Source organism: Labeo rohita, unplaced genomic scaffold (genome assembly GCF_022985175.1).
Source record: "Labeo rohita strain BAU-BD-2019 unplaced genomic scaffold, IGBB_LRoh.1.0 scaffold_72, whole genome shotgun sequence".
NCBI classification, from domain to species: Eukaryota; Metazoa; Chordata; class Actinopteri; order Cypriniformes; family Cyprinidae; genus Labeo; species Labeo rohita.
Genome location: NW_026129656.1, coordinates 760,311 through 772,688, shown reverse-complemented (window position 1 = coordinate 772,688; position 12,378 = coordinate 760,311).

Sequence of the window (12,378 nt, the reverse complement as noted above, 5' to 3'; positions counted from 1 at the left end):
ACATTTTAAGACATCTTGCCATATCAAAAGTGAACATTTCAGCCAGAAAATAATAATAAAATTCCTAATAATAAGAAATGTTATATTTTTTAGGAATAAAATGTTACATAAATCAGATAAATTATGTATAAGCAAATTCCAGTACTGAATGAGGACTCCATCATCAGAAAACCCCTTTGACAATCAGATTTTAATTTCTAACTTATGAAGTTGCTCACTAAGTGTAAACAAATATTATTGTGACAATACTTGTATTATTTGTTACTGCAATTAACATGGATCAAAATGCAAGGAATACATTTGTTAATATTGTTAGTTTTTCTTGTACATTCACGGTTTATTTTCTAACATGAAGAACTGACTTTTTAAAAACAAAGAAGCAGAAATGAGTGAGAAGTCAGATATGAAAGAAAGGAAAAAGAGCATAAAGGAAGGTGAGGAGTAAAGTAGAATCTGGAATCTCTAGGAGCGAAATGTAGATGCTTGAATAAGTATGCTTGAGTCATCAATATGCTGTTTGATTTCAACAAATTTAATGTCAACACAGTGTCAACTTTTTATCAGCTTTTGAATTTTATGCACAAATTAAGTGAACCTTATTAACTTTACTCCCATAGGCTATAGGCTATATATTTTGGGGTTATAAGGGTTAGTAATACTGCCAAATGTCACCAGAGGGCACTGGTGTATTTGCAAGAAAATGCAAGACAGGGTGAATTTGATTAGAAGCTAGCATTTATGCTTCTTTCTAATGCTTTTCAGTCAATCTGCCATGTTGCTTTGCCCCTTATAAATCTTTGGTGGGTTTGTGTGGGTAAATGGTTTAAGTTGACCTAGTGCTCAAGTCATCCTCTGTTGCCGTTCACAAGGCTTCATGCTTTCCAAAAGCAAGGGAAGTAAACAGAGCCGAATCAATTCAGCCTTACATCCTGCCCCTGCCTCTCTGACTGATTGACATGTCTAAAGGTCTGAGCCTGTGATGTGAGGCTCATTAACTTTTTTCTCTCAAGGGTCTGGGCCGATCTGTATGGGAAAGGGTTGACATCATTGCTAGAAAGGCTGCTTAGAGTGTGTTGATTCAGTGTGCAAGTTTGCCCCACTTACCCTGCCATAGTGCTTGGCTGTTGCCTTGGGAAAAGTTGTTGTGCACGAATGATGTCATGGCCATGTTTTCGGCGATTGTATCTGACATCTTTTATCTTTGTGCATGCCCAGCTTTGGCCGACCCAGGTTAGAGCTCCTGTTAAAGGGTCTGGTGTCATTTATCCACAGGCTTTCACACAGCCTCTTGCTATTTTAGGCAACACGTGAATGGAAGGAAGGTCACTCGAAAGCTGTTTATCGAACCAGCTCCCTAAGCAAAGTTTTGGGAAAGCTTTATTTAATGCAGCAAAGTGTGAAGCCACTTCACAGCATTTGTTTTGCCTGCTCTGCTCTCATCAGACGACCCGCATATTTCAGGTCATATCAGCTCAATGTGCCCATAAAACAATGACCATGTTTATTTTAATTCTAGAGTTTTTAACCAGCTGACACTTTTTATTGTGCTAGTGTAGTGAGGTAAACTGTTGGTTTAGAGTTTGATATTTGCATTGTCATGGTTACTACTGTGTGAGCAGAGCAAATGTGTGCTACCAAAACAGACCTTTCTCACCATTGCTATGCACCAGACCTCTGCTTAAACTACTGTGTGCTTTAGCTCCTCTTATGCATATTTTCAATGCTGTACATGTTTGCGTTGCCTACATGTGGTCTCTCAGAATGCAACTCAAAGGCTGTAAATTATACTATTGTAAAGGTTATGAAGGACATAAACCAATTTTGTGTTTGTAATAGCTGATGTTTGCAAGCATGACTATTGCTCATACTGAGGGAACTCATCCTGGAGCAAACAAGGCCGCAATATACTTTCAGCGAAATCAAAGACCTTTATGTTTAGTATAATTTCACAAACACAAAGTTTGTTTTGGTGATTCAAAAAAGTTGCCAATGCAAACTTTCCAGGAAACATCATGCCAGAAATTCTGTCAGGTTCATTATTTTAGTCAGTCTGTCAAAGTCAAACACAAGTGAAAACATGAAAACAGTGGAGTGCTGATTAGCAGAGCTGGTGCAAACATATTCACATATCTATCATCTGGTACTTTCGTAAGTGTTCTGTCATTGCTGTCATTTTTGTTGTGTTATTGAGAGGATAATGTGCAGCATGTATTTACATATTCATCTAAGCACCACTTCCAGCAATGTGGGCAGTGTCATTATGTTCACAAACAGTATACTATTGTTCAGCCATTTCAAGCTGCGAAGAACAAAGATAGACTTTGCCAAGAGTATGTTGTGGCTTTTAAAATTTGCATGAAATGAAAAAAAATCACCCATTGAAGTTTCTAAATGCATGTTGCAAACGTTGTTATGAATTATGCTTATGCATATGCTTCATTTTGTAAAACTGGACCTTGTGGTGATGCAGATCTTGTCCAAACATTTAGTCCTCTTAAACCCATGTACGCTCACATTTCCCCACATTTCAACATCCAGTCAACAGTCAATGCGCAGAATCAAGTCCCACCCTACATTTCTCTTTTTCAGTAATCCATTACATTCTGATATGCATCACAATCCGAAAGAAATAATGTTTCCCTGCTTTGGTTTTATCATGATTTCAACCTAAGTTAAACTTTGTCATGTAACTTGTTTCACACTGTTTGTGCTACAGAAATGAATAATACCTCAATCATTTGGTTTGTTTAGTTGAGGTGTGTTTGTTTAGTTTAAGTGACAGGATGATTTTCACTAGCTGTGCAATAAAATGGGTAAAAAAAATCTCAGCAACATTACTAAGCGTTTAGAGAAAATCGTAAAAAAATGTAGTACCCATGATGTTAGGTGTTCTCTGTAATCTAATGTTCTCTGCTGTTGTTTGCCTGCAGTGGTTATTCTGTATATCCTCTGATTCAGCTGTTTGCAATGGTGTCTCCTGCGTAAGACCTGTTATTAAGGAGAGCTCCGTTCCTTGCATGCATTTTTGGTTTTGGCAGGCATTGTACTATTGAGCGTGCCCATAATAATCCCTTGTTCCCCAACTGAATATAGCATCAATAAAATCTACAAATATATTGTACCACATTAATTTAACTGTGGGCATTTTACAAAATAGAAATTTGAGGCATCATTTATTTTTAGCAATTGGTCATGTCTTTAGCACGAATGGTGCAGAGTTTAATACTTGGGCTTTCTGGGGTCTGTTCAGGACTCACAAATAAAACCTTTCCTTATGACTTCATGTTGAAATGATGTTACTCTCAGGGTCTTGGGAATGTGTCCTCCTCCCAGTTTTTGTTTTATCAACCTTCAACTGTTTTACAGGGCTCTTTCATACTGTCCTTATGGATAACCCTCAAACAAAGATGGAGGGATTACATTTGACACTGTAAAACCATTTTCGCACCTCATTACATTGTTCAACATAGATTATTTGAAAATCACAATGTGCTGTTCTCTTCTCATTATAGTATTGTTTACACCGTAGATAACTTGGACTTGTTCATTAGCATGACTCACAGCTAGTTAAAGGTCATACAATTGAGCCGTCATTCTTTGACTTGACAAATCACATTATATCTGCACTCACTGTGCCAAACTGAAGGAGGAAGAAAAAAATTAAGCAAAACCACAGCAACTGCCAGCTGCAAGTTCTTAAATATCAGGTGCTCTGTGTTTGATTCATGCCTGTAGCCTCTAGTTAATGTACATGTCAGACAGTCTACTCATTTTATAGCCTCATACTTTGCAGTCAGATCTTGTTTGCCTGAACAACACCTGTATGTGGGGAAAAAAGGCAGCTTTTTCAAGCTTATTCTGAAGCCCTCATACTTTTTATTGCTTTAGAATGGGAAACTGTGATGTTTCTTTTAGATTCACAAGTTGTGATGTACATTTCCCTCAAGCAGTTGTTCAAGCATTTATGTGTGTCTAGACTCCATATGTCTCCAAAGTTGTTAAGATGAACAACTTTGATTGATGTCTGTAAAGTACACTGCCCTCCAAAAGTTTGGAAACGCCCTAGAAAAGTGGGGTTTTAGACAATATTGGCATGAATCATTTTTAGTTTGTGATAATTAAGGGACAACACAAACTACGAAAACATATTTTATTACATAAACAGTTTATACGTAGAAAAAAACATACATTTTCGATTCATCAAATTATCCACCATTAGCAGCTATTACATCTCTGCATAATCTGGGCCTAAATTCATTGTATTCTAAACTTAATTGACAATCAATTGTTGAAGCTATTAAGGTATGAGGACCCAAAAATCTTTGAAAAACCTGGGCCAAGTTTAAACCAGTAATCAGGCATCACAGCTGGCAAAGGGGCATGTCTGACTTTGACATGTATATATTGCCATTATTATGTAATCAAAATGAAAATTATTATTGCTGGTCTTCAATGATAATGTCAAGTTACTTTTATGTATTTGCACCAAAAAATGATAAGGATTTATGCTGATATCGTCCAAAACCACACTTTGCCAGGGGTGTTTCCAAACTTTTGGAGGACAGTGTATGTGATTTTCTCTTTTTCTACAGCTTCATGATTTACAATATATACTGTATGAAGAACATTTATATGGCACTCTCCACAGTTAGGGTACAAATTGGTGTCCCATTACTTAATGTCCCATTTTTGTATAGGAAATATAACTTTATTAATAACTACAAAACAGTATTTGGCCCCAAACTCTCAAAGCTATTCTTCTTTTGTTTTTGATTATTTTCTTCATTTTTGTTTATATTTAAAGCACACCACAAACAAATGCTGTGTAACAGGGTTAAAAATTTCAAACGCATAAAATAAAAATGCATTTACTTAAAAACTATAGGTGCGACCCAAATTGTGTACTTATGCACTATTCTGCTGCAGTAACTTTTTTTTGTGTATTCATAATTGTGACCCAGGACCACAAAACCAGTAAGGTTAAATTGAGATTTAAACATCATCTGAAAGCTGAATAAAATCTGAATAAAATGTGAAAATCTGGAATCTGAGGGTGCAAAAAAATCTAAATATTGAGAAAATCACCTTTACAATTGTCCGAATTAAGTCCTTAGCAATGCATTAATACTATAATAATCGACAATTAAGGTTTGATATATTTACAGAAGGAAATTTACAAAATATGTTCATGGAACATGATCTTTACTTAATATCCTAATGATTTTTGGCATAAAATAAAAATCTGATCATTTTTGGCTATTGCTACAAATATACCTGTGCTACTTAGGACTGGTTTTGTGGTCCAGGATCACAATTTACAACATTTATATCGTAAGTGAGTACATCATGAATCTATTTTCCAAACCGTGTTTTTGTGTAAGTTCATAGTGTATAGCACGTCATTTGCCAACTTATGTATGGTCCAGTGACAAATCAGAGAACTGTAGATATTTAATCCAGCTAAAAAACACTTCTTCAGTGAGTGTCAGGAGTTACATATTCTCAGCCATCTCCTAACAGATTCCTAATTGACTGTCTAATCCTCCTTTACTACACCTTTCATCCCTAGACAACACTTGTCAAGGTGTCAGAGATGTAATAGTGGGTGTATACCCACGAGTTGCATAACTTATGATTCTCCACCCGATCATAATAGCTTCATTACAAATGTAGAAGCATTTGCCTCTCCTCTCCCTGAGGGAAAACTGTTAGGGCATCAAATTTGTCAGCTTTAGATAAGAGCATGTTTATGCCAAAACATTTTATTAAGAGCTTTACAACTGCAGAGTTGCGTAACCATATATTAAACACTGATCTTATTACTTAATTTCAGTCAGAGAAAGACTGCAACTCTCTTTTTGCACTCTCGTTTTGTCTACATCTCTCTTGTTTTGTGAGACACTGTCTGAAATGCTGTCTGTTTCGCTTGACATGCTTTCAAATGAAAAACTCCACAGATCCTGGCTTAACCACGTATCATTTCAAGCAGTGTGATGGGTGAACTGCAGTGAAAGCCCAGAGAGATGTGTAGTCTGTTCAGACAGGATTACAAGTGCTGACTACAGCTTTCAGCTTGTCTGCTGACACCACTGTAGAAACTTCCTGAATGATCAGTGCTGTTTCATTATGTTCTTAAATCATTTCAGGAAAGTTTTAAGAAGAGAGTGGGCAAAAGGTGCCTTTCCTGAAGAAAAATTACCATTTTTTTCTGTGCAGGGTTTGTTCTGCTCCTTTGAAAGAAGGTAAATAATGGTATACACGCAGTGCCAAGACTCTACATGTAACCTTTTTAATGTCGGTGGCATCAAGGCTGACATGTTTGGCTGACTGATGTTCTCCACCTCCAATTATCCACTTATAAAAGCCATACATCTCTTCAAAAATGATTTGATAATGATTTCAGAAGCATATTAGTGGATAGAAGTACTGCGGATAGATACTGTATCCTGTTTCTTCCACCAGCAGGAGTCAAGGCATATTTGATCCATGTCTAATCCTGGCCAAACAAGTCAATGTTGTGTCTCATTGCCATCAAAAAGTCATTAACTTTACTTCTCTTCCAGACAAATGATCAGTTCCCTTACTCATGGCCCCCCTCTTCAATGCACTTACATAACTGGCCCACCTTGCAAGGCAAGAGCACCAGGGGAACAATGTGTTCAGTCAATGGCTCATCCCTGTACTGCCTGAGTGCAGAAATCACCCTGTTTATTTGCCCAAGGACAATACAGTCCTGTTTGATTGGTTCAGGCGCTAATTATCTTCTCTTATCACGTTGTTTCATAGTAATTTTGGAGTGTCACAAGTATTGTAAGCGGTGCCCTACATTACCAGATCCCTTTATAAATTTTGAAAACTTGAGAAACACCTTTTTAGCTCTGACTGATGCGCTCGCAGTAGCTTTCTCTCTCAGCAACTGATGCGCTGATTTGTTCGCAGTGTTGTTTGCAGATGTAAACAATTATTTGAACTGGATTGCAAAGTTTAGAGGACATATGAACAGTACTTTTAAAAAAAAAAAAATCTGCAATCAGATGAAAATCTGCATGTTAAGAAGCCCAATAAATCATTGTTTACTGTAAAATGACAGTGGCTTATATTAAATGGCTTATTACAATGTATCGCTGGTAAAATAAACTAGCCATTCATGACTGTTTCCCGAAACCATAACTTTGTCGCATACAGTCATGTGAAAAAGTTAGGACACCCTATTGAATTCCATAGTTTTCCGTATGAGGACATCATTAAAAAAACTGATTGCACCGTGTCATTATTTCCTGAACAAAAATAAAGCCAAAATGCAAAAGCCATGTGTGACAAAGTTAGGACACCCTTACTGTTAACATTGGAATTAAGAGGGTAAATAACAGTCAAGCACTGCTAATCAAATACCTTTGATTAACTGATCATCAGCAAGTCTGAGCGCCTCTATAAAAGCATAAGCTTTGGCAGTTTGCTTGTCTGGATCCTTCAGGTGTGTGTTAACAGAATGCCAAGGAGGTAAGACATCAGCAATCATCTTAGAGAAGCAAATGTTGCTGCCATCAATCTAAGAAGAGTAATTTCCAAACAATTTGAAGTTTTTTCACAAGTGGAAGACACTTAAAAACAGACACCTCTCCTTCCAGGAGTGGACGTCCCAGAAAATTCACCCCAAGATCAGACCGAGTAAAGCTCAGAGAACCCGGGAACTACACCTTAGACTCTACAGGCCTCAGTTAACATGTTAAATGATAAAGTTCATGACAATACCATTAGAAAAATATGACAAAAATGGCATGTTTGGAAGGCTTGGCAGAAGAAAGACTCTTCTATCTTAAAAAAAAAAACATTGCAGCACAGTTTAGGTCTGCAAAGTTGCATCTGAACAAAACACAAAACACAAGTCTTCTAGAATAATGTTCTTTGAACAGACAAGACCGAAGTGGAGATGTTTGGCCATAATGCACAGCGCCAAGTTTGGTGAAAACCTAAAGAGCATATCAGCACAAACACCTCATACCAAAAGACAAGCATGCTGGAGGGGGGCTGATCATTTTGGGCTTGTTTTATAGCCACAGGACCTGGGCACCTCACAGTCATTGATATACAGAGGAGTTCATGGCCAACTCAAAGTATTCTAGAGTCAAATGCGAGGGCATCTGTCCGACATCTAAAGTTGGGCCAAAATTAGGTCATGCAACAGGACAATGATCCCAAGCACACAGCAAATCTACAACAGAATGACTGAAAAGAAAAGAATCAAGGTGTTGCAATAGCCCAGTCAAAGTTCAGAGCTCATCCTGACTCAAATGCTGTGGTGAGAGCTGTGCATAAGTAAATGGCCACAAACCTCAATAAACTGGAGCAACGTCGAAAAGAAGAGTGGTCCAAATTCCTCCAGAACGATGTGAGAGACTGATAAAGTCACACAGAAAATGAATGCTGCTAAAAGTGGATCTACAGGCAGTTGAATTATAGGGTGTCCTAACTTTGTCACACATGGCTTTTCCATCCTGGCTTTATTTTTGTTAAATAAATAATGACACAGTGTGATATGTCATGTGATGATGTTTATCTGAGGATTTATCTTCCAAATTTTAAGACCTGCCAAGAACTAGATTTTTTTTATTATGTCCTGATACAGAAAACCATGGAATTCAATAGGATGTCCTAACTTTTTCTTTTATCTGTTGTCTGAAACTTTTTGGTTAATCAACATTGTTTTGCACAAGCAAGCTCACCTTTTCAAATGTAAAAATGCAGTTCAGTCCATCTGAAATTTTAATGCTGTGCTTCACTGTCATGGATGATGTAGTTGTGGTCCAGCCCTTTTCCTCCTTAGGTAGGCTATCCTGTTTATGTTCCTTAACACTGTAGAAATATCAGGAAACAGGGTCAGATTTACAAAAGCCAATAGAAGCAGTAATCCATTGTCAGCAAACATTGATGGACGAAGCCCTTTTTAATTATGGGTCAAGAAACTAATAGCAGAGTTTATCATCACAATAGTGTGACCAGTATCAGTTTCCTTCTAAGGATTGTCCTTGCGTCTGTGTGATATCCGACTGATGTTCTGTGTGTTTTGCCTACATTCACAGTGCAACTGTGGCCTGGTTTCTTGTGCCTATGAGAACAGAAGAGAGAGGAAATTGGGTTGGCTGAAAGCAACTGTGGAAGTGCCTAGAAAGGAAGCCAGAGGAAAGGGCGTTATAACAGCCCGTCTGGCTGCAGCTCCATCACAGAGTACATTTAAAACCCCAGGCAGGTTCATATTCCCTCATAAATCTGCCAAGCACTTATCTTTAGTCATCACTAGTACATGACTTGGTACAGAAACATGTTTTAGACTGTGCAATTAAACAAAATGTTGTTGGTTGAGTGAATCTGAACACACACACATATATATAGTGGGTTTGTCTTAAGACGAGTGATTGTTTGAGTGGGTAAAAATGGGCGGCTCCCAATAGCTCAGCTGTTAGGGTTAAGTTTAGGGTTAGGTTTTGTTAACCCATCACTCTCACTACATGGGTCAGCTACAGGTCCCCCTATTTTTATGCATCTTTGAATTCCAACAGCACAAGCTGAGTTCCTTTTTTAAAAAAAAAAAAAAAAAAAAAATTTAAATATCCCATCATGAAAAAAAGTGTTGATTTGATTATGTGATCATTTAGACAACTAAGTATGAAAGCAAATTGTATATACCAGGGGTGGCGAACTCCAGTGATGGAGAGCCGCAGCCCTGCAGAGTTCAGCTCCAACCCAAATTAAAACTCACCTGCCTGTAGCTTTCTGCCTGTAGTAACCTTCCAGACCTTTAGCTTGTTTAAGTCTGTTTGATTAGGGTTGAAGCAAAACTCTGCAGGGCTGCGGCTCTCCAGGACCGACGTTTGCCACCCCTGGTATATACTGTGATTTATGGTGGTTATTCTGTTTTTATTCCTGTCTACAAATGTGTTTCTACTCCAGGGAGAAAAAATAACTTGATTTAGACTGATTTAGTACAAGAAAATGGACATTTTGTGTCACTACATAACTGAAAAACTTGAGCTAAATTCAACAAATTTGTGCATTGCTGTATAAAGTAAATACTGCGCAGTTTGTAAGTGTTCTGAGCATTTGTTGAAACTCGATCAAAAGCATTTATATAATTGTTTGGGTGGGTGTGAACTTTTCAGGGTGCAGGAAACTGGCAGCATTTTACACTTTTCTGTCATCTCATGGCTGATAGGTGTTTTCCTTTTGTTCTTAATGGGTACTCTCATTAATCTTTTATGACTGCAACATCACAGAGTGTTTACTTACAGACAAAACAACATTAAATCCTCTTGCTGTTAATCATGAAACGTCAATTGGCCACTGATCTTGATTTTGCATTGCTGGAAAGTGTCCAGCTATGTTACTGATGGGGTCTTTAGAATTTGACCACAGATTTAGGTGCAACCAGGCAGCTCATCAGTGGCCTAGCCTGACCCTTAGACTGTCCAGGGGTCAAAGAAGCATTAATAGGAGGTCATGATCTTTAACTTGTCAAGTATCAGTTTAGCAGACAGTGTGTCTGAGCTGTCACAGCCATTATTCAATAATTTATTGAATTTAATCACAGTTACTTAATCATCTCTTTTTACTGTCATCCTTTATTTGTCTTAATAGAATAGCATGTATTTATTTTCCATGCTTAATATAAAGTCATAATTTATTACAATTATTTCCACATTTTTTGGGTTGTGCATTTTACTGACAGTATAGACATCTGATAGGAACTAGCTGTGTTTAAGACATGAACCACATGGATACTAAAGCTGTAGTAATAATACACCTAATTTACCACATTTCACCACAGTACTCAAAACTGCTGCAGTTCTACTACAATTAAATGACAACACGTACTACGGTATTTTAGACTGTGCTGTTCCCAAGTAATACATCAAAGATGATAAAATACTTAATATGTATTACAATTTAAAACAATTCTTTTATATTTTACAATGTAACTTATTCCTGTGATGCAAAGCATTTCAGAAATCATTAATGATTTGCTGCTCAGAGTGTTTTTAATTTTAGAGTCATTTTTAGAGTTAGTTTTTAAGTGGCATGTCACAAAAGTCTTTCTCCAAAACAGAGGGAGACCCAGACCACCCTGGTAAAGCAGACCCTCCTTCCTTGCTTTGCTTTAATTGCATGAGCTGGGCTTGTTAAATGAAACTGTCCCATTGTCTATGATCCCACTGGTCCTGGGGTCTATAGAGAGTCTTTGATGTGCACTGAATGAATAAGAATAAAGAGGTTCATCCAGTGAAGTATTCACTCCAAATGCTATTTACCTCATTAATCAAGATTAAGTCTGGTTAAGGTTATAGCTGTCTACAGCTTTTACAAGAGATCTTGCACAGATAATAAAAAAGGGGCATGAATCTTGTCTTCTTCCTGTTCCCTGAAAAGCAGTTAAAACATCCTGTCACGAGTCAGGGTTAGCTTGCATTCGTTTGACACTTATGCTGTTTAAATTTGTACGTCCTCTGTGTCTTGCAGAATTATGAGATTTCCAAATCAGCTCTAAAAACCAAAAAAACCCTGGCAACCTCTTGGAACACCTTAGCAACCAGGTAAGGTATTGCACAAGCAGGCACATTTTTTTTTACCTTTCTTTTGGTGTGTAATACAGCTGTTTGTGCATGTGAACGAGCTGCAGTTACAAAACCCAAAGTCTAAAGGGAGTTTAGCTCTCCCACAGAAAACAGCTGCCTGGACCTTTTCGTTTGTAGTCCTGCCAGCTACTTTAGCACGTTACACATTTACATAATGCCTGCCCACTGGCTGCTTTGGCCCGCCCTCAAACAACAGTTGCAAGTAATTTTGCTGTGTTGAGGGCACACTCTCATTATCAGGCTCATACTGGGACAACAATACCGATTGCATAGCTACCATAGTACTGTTTACAGGAAGCCTCGGGAGCTAAAACCAGCATAATACAGGCATTTTAAGACACTATAAATAACCTGGGCCCGTATGTATAAAACATCTCAGAAATGCTTTTAAGAATAGTCTTAAACTTTGACTTAAGTGTCAAAAAATTAGTAAAAAGTAGGACTTTTCTAAGAGTTGGAGACTTATAAAGAAGCTAAAAGCAACTTTCAGTAAAGTCTAAGTGAAGTATCGACTGAGGGGACACTTAAGTGTTGTGAACTAATGACTACAATGATGTGAACTCAAAATGTCCACCCTTGACCTCTGAAACGGCCAAAAGTGAGCCTGCTCATGTGAAGTCGCAGCAGCACAACACCAATCATTTAATGTAACTGCAATAAAATCATTAAGACACTATGTTCGGTGTATATTTTAAATGCTTTGCATTGTGCAAAATTATCACAAATTATTATTCATGTTTTGAAAACTTTT